We start from the raw sequence: 18061 nt of genomic DNA, 5'->3' as shown, positions 1-18061 counted from the left end.
TTTTTGTAATTGCTCCTGAGCCAAATCATGTCTTTTCACTTCAGTCTCATAGCCATTCTTGTCTAGTTTTTTAAAAAGGTAACCGGATCCAGTGAATGCTAATCCATTGATTATTGCAGATCCAAATAACATGCCAATGCCAGCCATTTAATTCCAATGAATTTTAATTTCAATGATGTGTCCCTGAGAGCATAGCTCGAGTTAATACCAATTGGTACTGTACATTATGACCATTAAGATCGATGATTTCACCTTTTTCATCAGTTAAGCGAATATTCAGCTTATTGAATCTTGGTTTACAGGGAATTGCTATTGGTTTCTCAAATGTGTATGCTATTAAATCCCCAAAATTAGCTTCCTTTATTGGTCTTGTGGTTAGCACATCAGATGCTTCACCATTACTTAATACACTATTAGATTCGATTATGTCACAGTGAAAAACAAAATGGTTAATTGGTCTAAAATTGATGGGTTTCTCGCTTACAACATCATCCTTACTTTTATTGTCTAAAGGGTAAGGCCATTCTGATTTCATGCCAAATAATTCATTACTTTTACTAAGAAAATAGATCTGATAATGCGCCTCATTTTTTCTCTTTAGGAAGTGTAAGATGGCCTTACCTGTTGGTTCTTCAAGGTCAAATCTGACAGCACCTCTACTCATACTATTTTCTTTCAACTTATCCGCAAATACTTTTGAAAAGCTCTGTAGGTCATAGAGACCATCTGGTAGCGTAATCTCTGCCACATCAAAACCCTTAACTTTGATTCGGTTATTCTCCCTGGCTGCACTTATGTTGTAGAATGTACAAGGTATTACTGCAAAAGTTAAAGTGATGCTACATGCATCCTGAATTTCAGTCTTGAGATTGACTGTTAAATCACTTGAACTCTGATCTGGATAGTCACTTGAATCTATGTTCATTACAGTAACCATTTACTTAAGCAAATTTTCGTTTTCAAATTTAGCTTTTATCAAATAAGTAAATTATTCTTACTTCATAATATTTCTGGGTAGGATTCCTTGATCGTAAAGGTACTCTAATGTTCCATTACTAATAGCTACAGTTCCTCCCAGTTTAAGAATTTCCTCTAGGTCGGCCTGACTTGGGGGACCAATATTGATTCTCAAGAACCTTTTCAGTAACATAGAGTAACCAATTGTTGTTGATGCCAACAGTAAACTTTGATACAGTGTATTTATGATATCTTTCTTTCCTGGTGTATCCATTTAATTACTTAGAAAATCACTAGTAAAACTCATTTATCTAGTATTCAGTGTTGGAGCGAACTTTTGTTCTTGCAGCACCTCAGTGCTGGAGTGAAGCAATCTGAGAATTCTGGATGTTTACCTGGGCGTCAGAAACCACGAATATGTGCATTTTGTATGGTCCCTTTCCAGATTTCTTTGTAATAGATAATTGAATACCATCTTTTGTGTTCTGGAGCTTCTTTCCTGATCCGTGAAGGCGATTATCCTCAGAAGTTCTCAGGTCCAACCATAAACCATAGTGATTAGAATCACCATAGTATTTCTCCATGGTCATGTTACAGTCATGAGTTTTCTTCAAATCTTCAGACATAAAATGTTTCTTGATCTCCTCCCATTGATCCATCATTCTCATTCCTTCTGGGAACACCTGATTGGCAACACCCTCTATTGTGATCTGCACTTTACTTATGTTAGGGTTTTCAAACTTCTCTGAATCTCTAGCTCCATCTACATAGTCAGACACAAATAGTAATAATAATCCTTTAATAGACATTCTTGGAAAGTTGATGTTCTCATTAATTAGTGTTTCATTAGCAGTAACATTGACTGTCTTAAAATGGTCTACCCAATCATAAAATATTGAGAATCCAGAATTGTACTTGTTACTCAATTGACTAGCAATCATTTTGTTGGTTACGGTATCATATTCAAAACAAATATTCTCTAGTTTGTAGCCCATGCTAGCTGTGTTTGTGGTGACTATGATTTCCTCCTTTGGTGCTAAAGTTATTTCAATAATCACATCTTCTTGAATTGGAAACTTGTAAAATGGAGCATGATGATGGAATAGTTCAAAATCTAATGGTATTTTGTACTTCTTGTCAAACACTTTCTTTAAAGTCTTTTCATTAGCTGTTTCTCCAGTGACATCAGCTTCAGCGACTCCTGATCTTAATTCTCTAAGATTTTTTGACTGAATACCCTGAAAAACTCTATCATTTCTTTCTTCTTCTGTAAACCACAGATCTTTAAATGTAGAATAATGACTGTATTCGTCAAGGTCAAATATCTGCTCTGTTCCCCACTTAACCACCATCTTTGAAATCAGGTTTCTACCAAGATTATTTACAACACTATTTTTAGAATCACCAGAAATGGTTACATCAGCAGACAGATAAAGAGATTTAGGTACAAAGAATGTATTCTCTCGCAATGCCGGTATTCTAACATACAGTGTTTCTTTGGGGTTAGCAGATGATGGGTTATGAGTAATGATATGATGCTGCCTCTCAGCTTTCAAACCAAGTGGAATCTTATGTGCCCTTTCGGTATTTAATAAATATCCTGTTGCCATTTTCTATTTATTTACTAGGAAAATTATGTGGCACTCATTTCGCAAACGTAGTAATCAATAAGATTCTCTTAGAAGAGAATAACTAGGTCATTGGATCTCTTCTAAGAGAATATCTAGGTCAGATTGATTGGATTCTCTTCTAAGAGAGTCACAACTAGAAAGTAGAGTATGATACTGAGTCGATATTTTGTTAAAGCTGACATGATGATTTCTACAGTAATTTCATTGAAGAATATATGTATTGTGGTGTCTGGTTCTTAGGGGTTTCTAAGCTATTTTGAGACAAAAAGGCCTGTAAGGGCTTTTGTTAAAATAGCTTAGAATTACCTAGATTCCTACCACCACAATACATATATTCTAACTTACAAGGTAGAGTAATTAATACCTTTTTTAATGATGACTGAACTGTCTATTCATACCTTTCCTTACCAAGCCATTTTCTAGGACTAGAGAATTATCCTTTTAAATCATACTCAATGTACTCTTTTAGATAATTTACTACTTTTTCTGATAGACGTCTCTGTCCAAGCCTTCTAAGTATGGTGTCAAAGTAACGTGTTTTATTCTCAATACTAATCTCTAGACTTTTGAAGTCATCATCATAAGCAACAGCATTACAAGAGGTACAAAACCTGTTCTTAATAGTTTTAGTTGTGTAGCTTGTTGGGTTCAAGTTTCTAATATACTCATACAATGTCCATCTCTTACAATTACGACATATTTCAACATTAGATTCTGTACTTATGTCACACTGTTTCATAGGTGGATGTACTGCTGTATCAGGAGTATCATAAGTATCATGAACCATCAAATAATTAGAGATATTTTTTAACTCCTGGTCTTCAATACTGTCTAAACTAAAGTACTCTATTAAAGGAATGAATTTGTACATCCTTTCAATAGTATTCATTTACTTAATATATTTTTATTATTTTCAAAGTGAATAAGGTGGCGCTGAGGCTTCAATATATAAAGGCAATGTTTGTTGTACATTAAAATAATGATAATAATGATGATGTATTACTTGCTTTTTAATTTCTCTAACATCTCTGTCTGTGCCAGTTTTTTCCCTTCCTCTAAAAAAGTCTTCTTAAGCGTTTCTACGTCAAAACTGTTATCAGCACTAGCCTCCTTTTGTTTCCTTCTAATGGCATTCTTCAATGAAATGTACTTCTCCTTCTCGCTGAGGATTAAACTAAATTCCTCTGTAGATATGAACGATTCTGTTAATGCTTTACTGACCAAATCATTGATTGTGTTAAGTTTGGAAATGGCTAATTGTGATATCTTCTCATGCTTTTCAATTTTCCTAAGTATGTTCTTCTTCTGAAAACTAAGTAGTGATGAAACAAGGGCACTTGCTATTGTCACACCACCCAAAGCAAAACCTGTTGGAGCAGTGATGACTCCTGCTACTGCTGAAATACCAGCAGAACCAGTAGCCACACTTGTTAAATGTAGGGCATGGTTAAACCAAGTATAATAGTTATGTTAACAACCTTGGCCGGGACATTCATTCAAATCCCAAGCAGTTTTGGAGTTTTTATCATGCTAAGACCAAGCGTAATTCAATACCAGAAACAGTCAACAATGGCGAAGTGCATCTGAGCAATGCTCACGAGAAAGCGGATGCGTTTAATCGTTATTTTTTCTCAAATTTTTCAAACTATGATCCCCAGAGTTACCGGATGTGACAACGTATGAAAATTATGCACTCGAATGTGTGGTTTTTTCTCCTGATGATGTAAAGAATGTATTGAAATCTCTGGATAAAAGCAAGGCCTCTGGAAATGACATGGTATCTCCCAGAATATTACAAATGTGTGCGTCTGAACTGAGTGCATCTTTAGCTTTGACTTTTAATATTTCTGTGCAGCTTGGGTGTTTGCCTGGTTCCTGGAAAATTGCTAATGTATGCCCAGTTTTTAAGAAAGGTGATAGACATGACATTTCAAATTATAGGCCTGTTTCCTTATTATCATGTGTTTCGAAGGTTATGGAGCGCTGTTTTTATAACCAGATTTATCCGATATTGCGTCCTCTGATTTGTAATGAACATCACGTTTTCTGCAGCAAACGCTCCACAGTGACTCAGTTGGTACAAGTCCAACACATAATTGGTGAAATTATTGATAGAAGTGGCCAAGTAGATGTCATTTATTTGGATTTCGCCAAGGCATTTGATTCCGTACCCCATTCTTTACTGCTGCACAAAATTCAGTCGTTTGGTATCTGTGGCCGATTGTTGCATTGGTTTACCGCTTATCTAACGGGTAGGACTCAGAGGGTTATCATAAATGGCTCAGAGTCAAGCCTCCTTGACGTTAGTTCTGGTGTGCCACAGGGCTCCATATTAGGGCCACTGCTGTTCAATCTCTACATTAACGACCTCTCTAGTGTTGTTAGTTTGGAAACATTTATGGGTCTGTTTGCGGATGACTCTAAGATCCTGAGAGAAATTAGGGAAATTAGTGACGCTATCGAGCTACAAAATGACTTAGAATGTGTACAGGCCTGGTGTAAGAAATGGGGAATGAATTTTAGCCCCGGTAAATGTGTTTTCATGCGCATAACGAGAAAACTTAGACCTATTAGATTTTATTACAACATTGATGGCAGGATCTTATCCGAGGTAGATCACTTTAAAGATCTTGGGGTTATTTTTCAGTCTGTTGGAATCATCATGTTGACGCATCTGTTACTAGTGCGTCCCGTGTGTGGGGTATGGTCAGAAGAGTTACTGGTCGCTCCTCGAGCTTTGAATTGCAGCGTATGCTTCATCAGTGCCTTGTACTTAGTAGGTTTGAGTATGGGTCTGTTGTCTGGGACACACATTTGCGTAGAAATTTGATTTCGGTTGAGAGTGTTCAGCGGAGAGTGTCGCGTCATGTTGTCGGTCCCGACAAATCGTATTCAGATAGGCTTGTTGATATGAACCTTTTACCACTTTCTTTTAGCAAGAGGTCGTTGACCTAATATTCATGCATAAGTGTTTTTATGACTCACTTGATTTTAACTCTGCTCCTTTTTTAAACCGTTTCACAAAAAGAGATGACAACTTGTTGCTTCGCCAGCAGAGATTTCACACTGAGACATTTGCCTCGTCTTTCTTCATTAGAGGAGTAAAGCTGTGGAACAATTTACCTTTTTATATTAGACGTCTTGTCGATCGAAATTGTTTTAAACATCAATTGAATATTTTTTATTTGAATAAGGTTGCAACTGTGGATTGCAATAATCCTTGCACACTGGTCAGTTTCTGCCGGTGTCATAACTGCAGACCGGCATAATGTATATATTAAAGCATGTGACTTTGCCATCGGCACAGGTTTCCCTGTAATTATTGGAGTCCACTTGCACAGGTTTTGTATATTTTGTATATTTGTGTTATGTTTTGTATTATGTGTCCAATAAATCATTATTAAATTAAATTAAATTAATCACATCAAAAGCTTTCTTGTATTTCATAAATGTTTTTCGTCTGCATCCAATCTCAGATTCAAAGAACTTTTTAACTTCATTTATTTGATTAAGTCTAAAGACGTTGAGGGTTTAAGTCGCACTTCTTCACGATAGGCTGATTATTATGTTCATCGATCATATTTTGAATACTCATTATTTTGATTACTCATATCGTGGTGATTTAAATCTGGATAAAGCCTACTTCTGTCTTCCATTTAATTAATGCGAAAAACTAGAATCAACAGCAGCATTAGTCTAATTGATCTAGTATAATCTAGTCATTAATCTAATTGATCTAGAACCAGTCGTGCCCTCCGTGTGTTAAATCACAGCAGGGGCAACAGGTGGTTTAGTCACAATGGGTTTGATATCAACAATTGGGGCTACTACTGGTTTATTATTATTTGATAATTCATGATTTGATATTTCATCTTTCTTTTCTAGTTCCTCTCGCTCTTTGTAAAACTGCTCTAATCTACTTTCCAATTCTTTGGTCTTTTAGTGTATCCCCAAGTTCTAGTCATTTATTTAGATAAATGATACTTTGATCTGAAGGTTCTTTCTAGGTCTTCTGGTGTACATAAATTATCTTGAGTACTATTACTTAGAATCCTGTTACTTAATTCAACCACTAAATTAACACTTTCAATGTTTATTCCATTTAAACACATTTCGTTGTTTAAAAGCCATATCTTATAAGGTCATTACAGCCAGATCCCGTTAGCGAAGGTCAAAAAGCGAACCTCAGGTTGCAAAGGCAAATGCATTGAGGCCGTGAGGTTGGAGTTTCTCTTTGAATTGCCCGATGATGTTGTTATTAGGGTAATCAGGCGTGATCAGAGATTAGCGCAATCTAGCCTATGGCATGTCTGGCTGACCTACCACAGCAGGTGTTACGGAATTTGTTATCGTTACTCCTGCCTGTAAGTGGCACATCATCTGACAAAATCAGAGTGTACTCAATGTAGGCCTAATGGCAATGCTTCAGATGAAGACCTGATTGGTCCTGTCTGATGCTTGTTTCTATATTGCAATATTATAGTTGATCATGGTGCAGGATGTAACTGCTTTTTCGGACTGTTTGTTTATAGTAGGCCTATGTGAAAAAAACATTTCTTTTTTTTCATAGTTTTTAATCAGACTGGTTAAAACATGTACCTTGCTTTTCAAGTTAGGCCTGTAAACAATAATGACGTAGGGGCCTTGAAGGCTTTAAACAATATTGTTCCGCCCTGCGAAGAGCGATCGTGTGCAAAGCGGTGGGACAGAATGGGGTACAACTAGATTACCCTGGGCTCACTGTCATCCATCCGAATTTGACCACCCCCACTCTTACTCTTAGGAGAGGAGCCTTGCCTCTATCTCGACCTAACTTGAAAATAGTACACATCCCTGCGGCCTATATAATGTATGCTATTGCGTGGCCTACTTACTGACACAGACTCCCTGTAGCCAGGTCAGAACTATCCGTCCAATTTCAACTTAAGCTAAAAAAATTGCAATGCATCAGGTGTGGATATACTGCCTATCATGCAATGTCCAGTTTAGCATGAAGCATGCTGTTTCATCTTTACCTGTTCTGTTTTATCTTTACCTGTTTTATGACTGTCTCTATTACTACTCTTATTAAGATAACATTTGTAGCCAGAGTTCCAACATGATCTACAGCTACCTCTATTTCTATCTTTAGCGAACTCACCATCACTCAGTCATTTAACTTCATAACATTTATTGCATTTTTTGGTTAACGTAACACATTCTTTACACTAATCCAGGAATTTATTACGTTTATTCTTTTCAAAATCACTTTCAGGTTTTTTTACATAGCATTTAACACATTTAAACTTGGGTATTGAAACTACTGGTTGATACTGATTAACATTGATCGTACCATAATTATTGTTAAATATTTGTCCTTCCATTTCCTGCTTGATTGAATAGAAAACAATTTAATTAACCTTTTACTTTACTCCATAAAGCTTTCAATTTACTCCCTAAAGCTTTAACTTTAGAGACTTAATTTCTGCAACTGGCAACCATTCATTGAATTTATCACTATAACCCTTCCACTTCACTAATCCGTATTTCTTGCCTTTACTGGTCCTGTATCTTAATATCTTCTCTATATTGTACTCTAGTTGGTCATGATTAGGAACATAGCTCAATTCCTCTTCATAGAAATATCCTTGAATTTCCTCCTTGAGTAAATCTTCAATCTTGTAGACAATGAGTGAAGAAGATCTGTTTGATTTGGAATACTTCCTCAGTGAAGTTTGGTAGGTAGCCTTTATCGAAAATGGACTTGTACTTTGAAATTCTTACACTGTCACCTACTTTGTACTTTGGATCACCAAATTCCATTCCATTCGGAATGTTTAAAACCAAACAGTTCATTGCTTTTATCCATAAACATAATTTGATAGCTATTCTCATTTCTTCTCTTAAGTAAGTGTACGATAGTCTTACCAGTGGGTTCTTCTAAATCAAATCTAACAGCATTTCTACTTAAGACGTTTTCTTTCAATTGTTATGAAAATGCTTTTGAAAATTTTTCTAGGTCATAAAGACCATCAGGTATCGTAATACGTGTCATGTATTTATCTCTTATCTTGATTTTGTTATTCTTCCTAGCTTCACTTATGTTTTGAAAGGAACAAGGTATTCCTGCATAAGTCAAACTAATACTAGATGCAGTCTGAATTTCGTTGTTGAGATTAATAACTAAATCACTTGAACTCTGTTCTAGGTATTCGCTAGAATCAATGTTTAACACAGTTTTCATTTTATTCAACTTAATGTAAAAGTTACTTCATTATGTTTCTGGGTAAGATACCTTGATCATAAAGGTACTCTTCCAAGCTACAGTTCCACCCAGTTTAAGAATCTCTTCTAGGTTTGCATGACTTGATGAACCAATGTTAATTCTTAGAATCCTTCTAAGTAAGTAAGCATAACCAATAGTTGTTGTTGCTAATAGTACACTTTGATACAGAGTGTTGATTACGTCTTTCTTTTTTCTGGGGTATCCATTTATTAAGATGGAAAAATCACAGAAGTCCTAATACAACTTTGTTGCTAAGGTCATAGTCCTAATGCTGTAAAGATGCTATTTGATAGTTACTTATGTTTACCTGGGCATCAGAAACAACGAATATGTTCATTTTGTATGGCCCATTTCCTGTTTCTTTTGTTATTGATAACTGTATTCCATCCTTTGTGTTTTGAAGCTTCTTACCTGAACCGTGTAGACTATTGTCTTCTGTGGTTCTCAAGTCCAACCACAACACATAGTGATCTCAAGTTACCGTAATACTTCTTCATTGTCATGTAACAGTCATGAGTTTTCATTAAATCATCAGACATGAAGTGTGTTTTGATCTCATCCCATTGATCCATCATTCTCATTCCTTCTGGGAACACCTGATTAGAAACACCCTCTATTGTTATCTGTACTTTAATGACATTTGGGATTTCGAACATCTCAGAAACTCTAGATCCATCGGCATAATCAGACACGAATAGAAGCAATATGCCTTTAATTGACATCCTTGGAAAATTAATGTTCTCGTTTATTAATGTTTCATTTGAAGTAACATTGACTGTCTTGAAATGATCAACCCAATCGTAAAATATTGAAAATTCAGAGTTGTATCTGATACTAAGTTGGCTTGCAATCATCTTGTTAGATTCTGTGTTGTAGTCAAAACAGATATATTTTCAAGTTTGTAATTCATAGCTAAAGTGTTATCTGTTACTATTATTTCCTCCTTGGGTGCTTATGTAATCTCAATAATCACATCCTCGGAAATTGGAAACTTGTAAAATGGAGCATGGTTGTGGAACAGTTCAAAATCTAATGGTATCTTGTATTTAGTACCGAACACTTTCTTAAGTGTCTTTAAATCACTAGTTTCACCACTAACATTAGCTTCAGATACACCAGATCTTTACTTCCCTAGATTGTCTGATTGAATACCTTGAAACACCCTATCGTTTCGTTCCTCTTCTGTTAACCACAAATCTTTAAATGTTAAATAATGACTGTATTCGTTGAGATCAAATATCTGTTCTGTTTTCCACTTAATTACCATCTTTGATAACAAGTTTCTCCCGAGGTTATTAACCACACTGTTTTTGGAATCCCCTGAAATGGTGACATCAGCAGAAAGATAAAGATATTTTGGTACAAAGAATGTATTCTCTCTCAATGTCGGTAGTCTAACACACAGTGTTTCTTTGGGATTAGCAGAAGATGGGTTATGAGTGATAATGTGATGTTGTCTATTAGCCTTCAAACCAAGTGGAATCTTATGTACTCTTATCAGTGTCTAATGAATATCCTGTTGCCATTCTATTTATTATTAATGTAAAATCATGAGTCACCGTATTAAGAGGTAATAGACCCGATTTTTCGAAAACGCTGATTGGCTAATCTCGTGTAGTGGAATAGGAGCGATATACTGTAATATATATTAGCTATATGTGTTTATTTATCAGTTAAACTAGTAATTAAGTACATGTATTTAACTGATTGGATTCTGTTAGAAAATGCAGGTTTTAATGATGTTTACCTTGGTTGTCTGCTAAAGAGCAACCATCTTGGATAATGCATTGTGGTATTTGCCTAGCGATCTTAACAACCAATCAGAAGCCAGTTTACAGTATTATAACTAGATTGGTGATGTCATTACCCAAATATGGTATTTGTCAACAATCAAACATGTGGGTTTGTTGTGATTTGTGACTTGCGTCATTTCAATGATTCAGAGTCCAGGTGTGAAGAGAACAAGTTGTGTTTTTATATAAGAGCTGTGTTCTTTCAGTTTCAGCCTTTTTTAATGCTCTAACTTCTCTCATTACTTTATCCGTGAAGCCTAATTCTTTAAGTTCATCATCAGTTGCATCAATCAACCTATCTATTAGTTTGGGTGATTTAATAACCTCATCGATTACTGTTTGTGTTTCTTTTGATAATAACTGAGGTCTTCTTGCCCTTCTACTACCGTCCATAGGCACTGTTGTTTCACCCGGAACATAATTATGGTCTTAAATCTGATTGAATCATTTCTTTAATCTTGTTAGCAAAAGTTACACCCAAATCTTGTGATATTGTACTTTCAGCATAGAACTTGCCTTTAATACCATAGGTTAAAGGAATTGCCTTTTTTCACCTTTTAGTGTTTTTATTTCTTTCATTTTAGAGTTTATTTGATCTTCAGTAAAACTAGAGAGTTTCTTTTCATCAGGTAATTGATAATAAAGTTTATTATTTTCAACATAAATACGTGGTGCATAATTAACATAACTTTTTTCGACTTGGGGTAATGGTTTTCCATTTGAATTTCGTGCCAGCCTCGGCCAAAACAAACAATCAAACCTGGATGATGAACTACTTTGTCACTGGCTGTGCTATTCATAGATTGATCTAGCTGTCATGAAGGCAGCTGTACATGCATGTTTGACTTGAATTGAGGGGAAATACGCCAAACAGCGGATACTAGCAGAGGAAACAGGCTGATTTCAAAGGTGCAATGGCCTTGTTTTTGATCGCTTTGCCCTAGGGATTTGGTTTATCTCACCCATAAGCAGTTGGTACCGTTGGAAAGAGGACAGAGCAATGAATTCATCTGCAAAGTTTCAAGGAGAAATCATTATTCAAGTTGCCTTGTGAAAGGGGTGAAAAGTGGTAATGAAATGGTCCAGGGACCATGTGCTCACATCGGGTAATTTATTGCATGTCATTTGCAGTGGTTATGGGGGGAACCGTTTTGGTCATTGATGTCAATTTTGCGATCTTAGAGGTAGTTGTGTGGTAGTGCAGCTTTCTTCCCTGGGGCAGTTTATGGTCTCATTAGGGACTTTTTTTTATTCATGCGCGGCCGTAGTTCCTAAAATCATTGATTTCTCGGTCCTCACAGTATGTCAGTGTTGACTTAGCAGTTGTTTTGGCAAAGACATGCTTTTTTGGAGTTTCTGAAACCTAGAGCGCTACTCAATAGGCGGCTAACAAGGAACTACGCATTTACTGTTGTTGCCGACGTATGTGTACACTGAACTTGGGATGTGCGTTGGCCCCGTGTTGAAATGCCGTCCAGTGCCAGTTGGTGCATTTTTCGCTGATTTGTGCAAAATTCAACATATCTCAAAATTTCAATGGTTGACCTTCGATTTTTTTTTGATTTTTGTGTAGCGTAAGCAACTGTCTTTCATGGTCACTGTAAGAATTATTCAGGAAGAAATGTATAATATTTGGGGTTTTTCGTGATTGTCCGGCCCAATTATTGGCAATATTGCTATTTGGGCTGGTGAACAGAGCTAGGAGCAAATGTGACGCTTATGATTTATTTAAAGAAATAAAATGCCGGATTTAACATCATGCAGAATCAGGGGAATCGGGCGTTTCCAGTGATATACGACACAAATGGGTTGTCCTCATGAATTCACTATGGAAACGCATTGTTTCATTCATGCCTCGTTCTGTTCACCCGATACGCGGGAAATGAAAACGAGGTCATACGAACTGGCTTGGCGGTTCCAGTTCGCTTTAATGGGGCATGTCATCATCGCGTACATTTGGGAAAAACTCCCTAACAAGACTGTGACGGAGCGGGGATTTAGGCAATTGCACGGGCCTGGTCACAAATTAGAAAAAGACTGCTGAATGTTTAATTATTTACATGTATTAAAAATGAAGAAAAACAAGAAAAATATATTAACAAAATTAACATTTCATCGCTCAAATTCAACAACTAAAAGTCTGTTCACACGTTACCAAAGTTCAAATGTTCCCTCCACTCGATCCGGGCTCCATTCCCTGGGTGCGGTCACTTCCCCACAACAGCTCCTCCACCTGCCACCGGTCTCCCGACACGTAACACACGTAGCTCACGTCTCTCCGAACTCCTCTCCCGTCACCACACGACAACACACGACACAAAAGTTTCCATCCCGACACGCAGTCGGTCCAAGGCTACTCCAGTAGCCACCAAGCACGTAGCTGGTTCACAAATCAACAGTCTGGCGACACCTTGGCCACAAAGCCAACTCACAGTTCACCGACACGATGGCAGCCATGCCAAGGCGCTCCAACCCGTGACTGGACGCAAATAAACAGGTGATAACATCACGACTGTCCGACACACAGCCGGTTCACATTCCACCAGGAATGAAGACCACGTTGGTCAAACGGAATTGAGTTCGGCACCTACAGTGCACAACTTCTCCCTGCAGAGGCCAGCCAGGAACGGCTCACACCCAGTCCAGCTCCAACTAATGAATCCAAGAGTTATATAAGTCTATGTCAATGAGTAATCACACGACGTCCTGAAGTTACCAAAGTCCTATTCAACACACTCAAGCCAAAGGTCTAAATTAACATGTAATAATATGACTGAAATACCAGTTACACATTCAGCCTAACCAGGGACATATTATGACTAAATAAAACTAATAAGGCCAACAACTAAGGCCTAACACAAAGGCATGTGATGCCATTCATCACAGAGACCTATATGAATACTCCGTCACAAAACTGAGCTAAACATGGTTTCCAAGTTGGCCGCTTGCAAAATCAAAAGAAAAAGAGGAGGTTTGTTCAGTCCATCTGATTGCACATATAACTTCATGAAATCAGTGTGATTACAAGTTGAAGGTTGTTACAGAGAGTAAATCTTACTAGTTTCAATGGATCCTTCAACCGTCGCAACCCAGTATACAACCAGTTACTGCAGTCTGGACCTTTACATCGAACCCGTTGAAGTTCAGCTTGAGACAAACCAGTCCATTAGATGCATGGTCTCACCCTAGACAACTCGAAAATGCAGTCTAGACCTTTGTATCAATTCCTTGGAAGTGCAGGTTGTGAAAAAAACAGTTCAGCCGATGCATGGTCACAACCTTGGGGCAAACAGTTAAGGAAGTATGGACCTTTACACCAAATCCTTTGAACATCAGTTTGAGACACACCTGCCCAGTAGATGCATGGTCACAACCAGAAACAGTCTGGAACTTTACATCATTTCCTTTGAAGTGAATGTTGGTTGTGATAAACTAATTCCAGTGAACATGGCCCAGCCTGCCTAAGCCAAACAGCCATGCAGTAATTGTCGTCCGCTTTACATCAGGGACAATATACAAGTTGCATAGTGCCAGGCGAGGACCAAGTCCAAGGGGTATGATTTTTTTAGCCCACATTGATTATAGCGAGTAAAAACTTAACAGACACACTGATTTTTTTGTAAACCAATTGCTACATACTGTTTATATATTTTTATTTTTAGTTATATAAGTATTACCGTGAAAAAGAATGAAATACGAGAACCGACTTGTTCTTCTGATGACCGCGCATGTGAGCACTGATGTTGGATGGGAGGTACGTGGTGTTTGTTTGGTTCTATATATAAAAGTAGCTCCTCTCCTCTCTCTCGGTCATTTGTTATGTGGTCACCGAAACGTTGAAATGCAGCAGCTGTCGAACATCCCTGTAAAACATGATAACATGTGTCTAAAGCGCACATTGTGACGAAAGGTTCAGGTCTGAATACGCTGATCTGACTGACGACAAAACGCAATTTTGCGGGACAGTGATTAAAGCTGCCCATTTCCTTACAAATGGCCATTTTGTTAGTTCATACTTACCTATGGAACACTTTTGCATATTACTCTATTTGGGCTCAAACACAAGAGTATCCCATTAATTTTATAAAGAGAGAACTGAGTTAACAGCTCGGCCGCCAGGTGGCGCCCTGACCAATCCCGCGAGATCGCGCCGATCTCATGCCGCCATATTCAGTCTTACTCTTGAGCGTTAACAAGGAGTATGTCCCGTTTGCGGGAGGGCCGTGTTCCATAGGTAAGTATGAACTAACAAAATGGCCATTTCTTGTAAGGAAATGGGCATTTTGTGTCATTCAAACTTACCTATGGAACACTTTTGCATCAAATTTCAGAAACTTATTGGAGGTGGGAAACGAGGACTTGCCTAAGGCTGAGCTGTTGTTCCATTAAGGAGGCACCACTGGCATAGTAGCTAAGGAGGACCGCCAGGGAAAAGAAATGGGGAGAACCGGGTGACCAGTATTTTGATCTCGGTGTAACAATCGTATTTATAGAGAGTAATAGACCCATTCTCTGGAATGCGCTAGAATTGCGTAATAAAAACCATCTTCTTTCCGGCAACAGAACTTAGAGCAAGTACGGCATGTTCAAGGGTGTAGAATGAGTTATTGCTAAACAACGATAAGAAATTGCGTCCTTTCAAGTCTACTAGGGGTTGCCTGGATTGTTGAAGATAGGGCATATCAAAAGTGGCGCAAGATGCGCGTTTGACTCTTCAATCGGGCTCACCCCCCCCCTCTTTTGATCTAGCCAGGATCAAACAACATGCCGTGCAGATACAATCGGGCCGATTGCGTGCATGCCATCTACGAGGGAAGAAACGTCTCTTAGGTAGAAACGAGAGAATTTGGAGTGATTACTCCAACATGCAGCGGAAACGTCTTCTTGAAGAGCAACTCCTCGGTAGTTAGCCCAGGAGGTGGCTTGTGCTCTAACTTCGTGCGCTGAGATGTTAGCTAGCGCACGAAGATCAGAGGAAGTCTTCAAGGTGTTGTAGGAAAGACGAATAGTCTCCACAATCCACCTTGAAATAGTGGCGGCCGCCATCTCTCGTTTATTTCCCTCCTTATAGGACAAAAACAAACGCTCTCTCCCCTGGCGGATACCGGGAGGTTTTGTCCTATTTATGTAGAACTTTAGGGCCCTGACGGGACATAAAGTTCTGTCAGGAAGATCATCAGAGATCGTTCTTGACAGAGCGGGAATAGTACCCGGGGGCCGAGAGGCGGCCGGTCCCTGGTTCTTCGCCAGAAAGTCTGGTATGAAAGCCAGGATAACCTCCCCTCCCTTTCTAAAAGCCAGCTTCTTAAAAGAAAGTGCATGGAGCTCTGATCTCCGTTTGGGCGGAAGCTAAGGCTACTAGAAAGACCGTTTTGAGTGTTAGATATTTCATGGATGAAATAGACATGTGTTCAAAAGGATGCCTCATGAGCACCTTAAGCGTGGCCTTCCTGCCCGCCCATTCTGCTGATCATATTAACCCAAGATGCCTCGCGACACGAACTAATGTCTGCCTCGCTAATGCCAGGGCAGAGCTTGCATTTATTGAGCTTGGGTATCACCATCTAATGTTATTATACCAAAAGTAACCCTATCCGTCGATCAACGGATTTTGCATTTTCTTGTCCGTCGATCGACAGGTATGGCACGGATTCTTGTTCCTACATCTTCTAAATTTAACTGTAACATAGCCATGTCCATTGGCGGTTTATGGCAGGTTATTTTACCGTATTTGACTTGAATGCTCTGTATTGTACACAATAGATATTCATTATTTATTTACCTGTAAAGTCCGGACATAAGGTTTCCTAATAATAATTTTACCTGGAAAGTAGTGTGTTTTCGGAAATCAGTTTTTCTCTTACTCACATGTCACCAATGCATGTCACCAATACAACCCAGTAACATGTATAATCAATACATAGGCCTACACACATGTGTCAACTCAGTCGTTACCACTGATATGTGTTGTACAGTTTTACATTGGAGAGACTTGGGACAGTCCATTTCATTTTGGTAAACCAATGATACACTGTAACCTCCATAACGTAAGGTCAGCAAAAGTGTCAACCTTTAAGGTTCCATCATTCAAAGGTGTCAGTTGAACTTAGTCCACTGGTTGACATTATAGCCATGACAGTTATTGCAGCCATGAATCATTTTACATAATGACTCTATTGTTTGTTAATCGTTTTACACCTCCGAGCAAACTCTTCAACGCGAAAACGCTAGCGGAAACCGATTGACAAACAATGGGGTGTGATACATGCTTCTGATATGCAACATATGTCATATGAATTCAATTAAATGTAGGCTTACATGTTTTGCAATAGATACTGTTTGTTAGTCGAAAATGTTGTGTACAGGGTGTAGTAGATGTAAATTGATGGCGTTTTGGCAACTAGAAATTTGATTGATTTGGGAAAGAAAACGAAGTTTTCTTTGGCTATTGCGCAGATGTTAGTAATAGGGAAACGCATGTACGATTTACCCTCAACTTTGTTTTCATGCCAAAAACTACCAAAAACCTAACATAGAAAAAACCGACGCATTTCCCTATTACTGACTTAAATTGGGTGCTTTTAGGGACATCATAATTGCATATTCAATTGTTACATTAAAAAATTAACCCCAAAATAATTATCTTACTGGGACAAAAACTTATCATGGCGTGATAAGTTTACGATCGCTCTATTAGTCACAAAGAAAACCAGGACTCATATGTTTCCTTCGCCGGGATTAGAACCCAGGCCAAATCCTAACCTCAGGTGTGGAAGCTCCAAGCTTTACCCACTCGGCCATTGAACTTTTCCAATAGGAGAATGTCAGGTAGGCCTATTTACCAGTAATTGCGCCAGTGCTGCCATCTGCTAACGTTTGACCTAACCAAATGTTGTCTAATCCAGTGACAAACATGCATTCAAATAAGTTCGACATTGGGGCGAGTTTGAAAGCTGACTCATGCCATTCACTTTTGACTTTGAATTATTGAATGCGAAGGAAAATTCAAGTAAAAATAAATAATGTATTACCCATTGGCAACGAAGCATAAGAATAAGTTTACATTTGACTTCTATCACTTTGATGCCCATGTTACTGCAAACAGCTTTTTCAAAGTACAAGAAAGTGATATCACGCCAGGGTTTTTAAAATTGAAAAAAAACTTGAAAAAGACTTGAAAAAAAACCACTGACGTTCTACCAGAATCAGTTTAACATGGCTGTCTGGTTCGCGACAACTGGATGTGGCATTTCATTCGAGCACCTGAACAGCAGCAATCAAATGATCAGATCATTTTAAAGGTTCCACACCTACTATCAAATCAGAAAAATTATGAAGAACCTTGATATCCCCATTTTGGGAGAAAGCAATTTCAACGAATCAAATAATAACATAAACCGTAGGAAACTAGGCGA

The sequence above is a fragment of the Lineus longissimus genome, chromosome 19 (assembly GCF_910592395.1).
Source record: "Lineus longissimus chromosome 19, tnLinLong1.2, whole genome shotgun sequence".
Lineage (NCBI taxonomy): Eukaryota > Metazoa > Nemertea > Pilidiophora > Heteronemertea > Lineidae > Lineus > Lineus longissimus.
The sequence above is the reverse complement of the archived record's forward strand: the minus strand, read 5'-3'. Positions refer to the sequence as shown.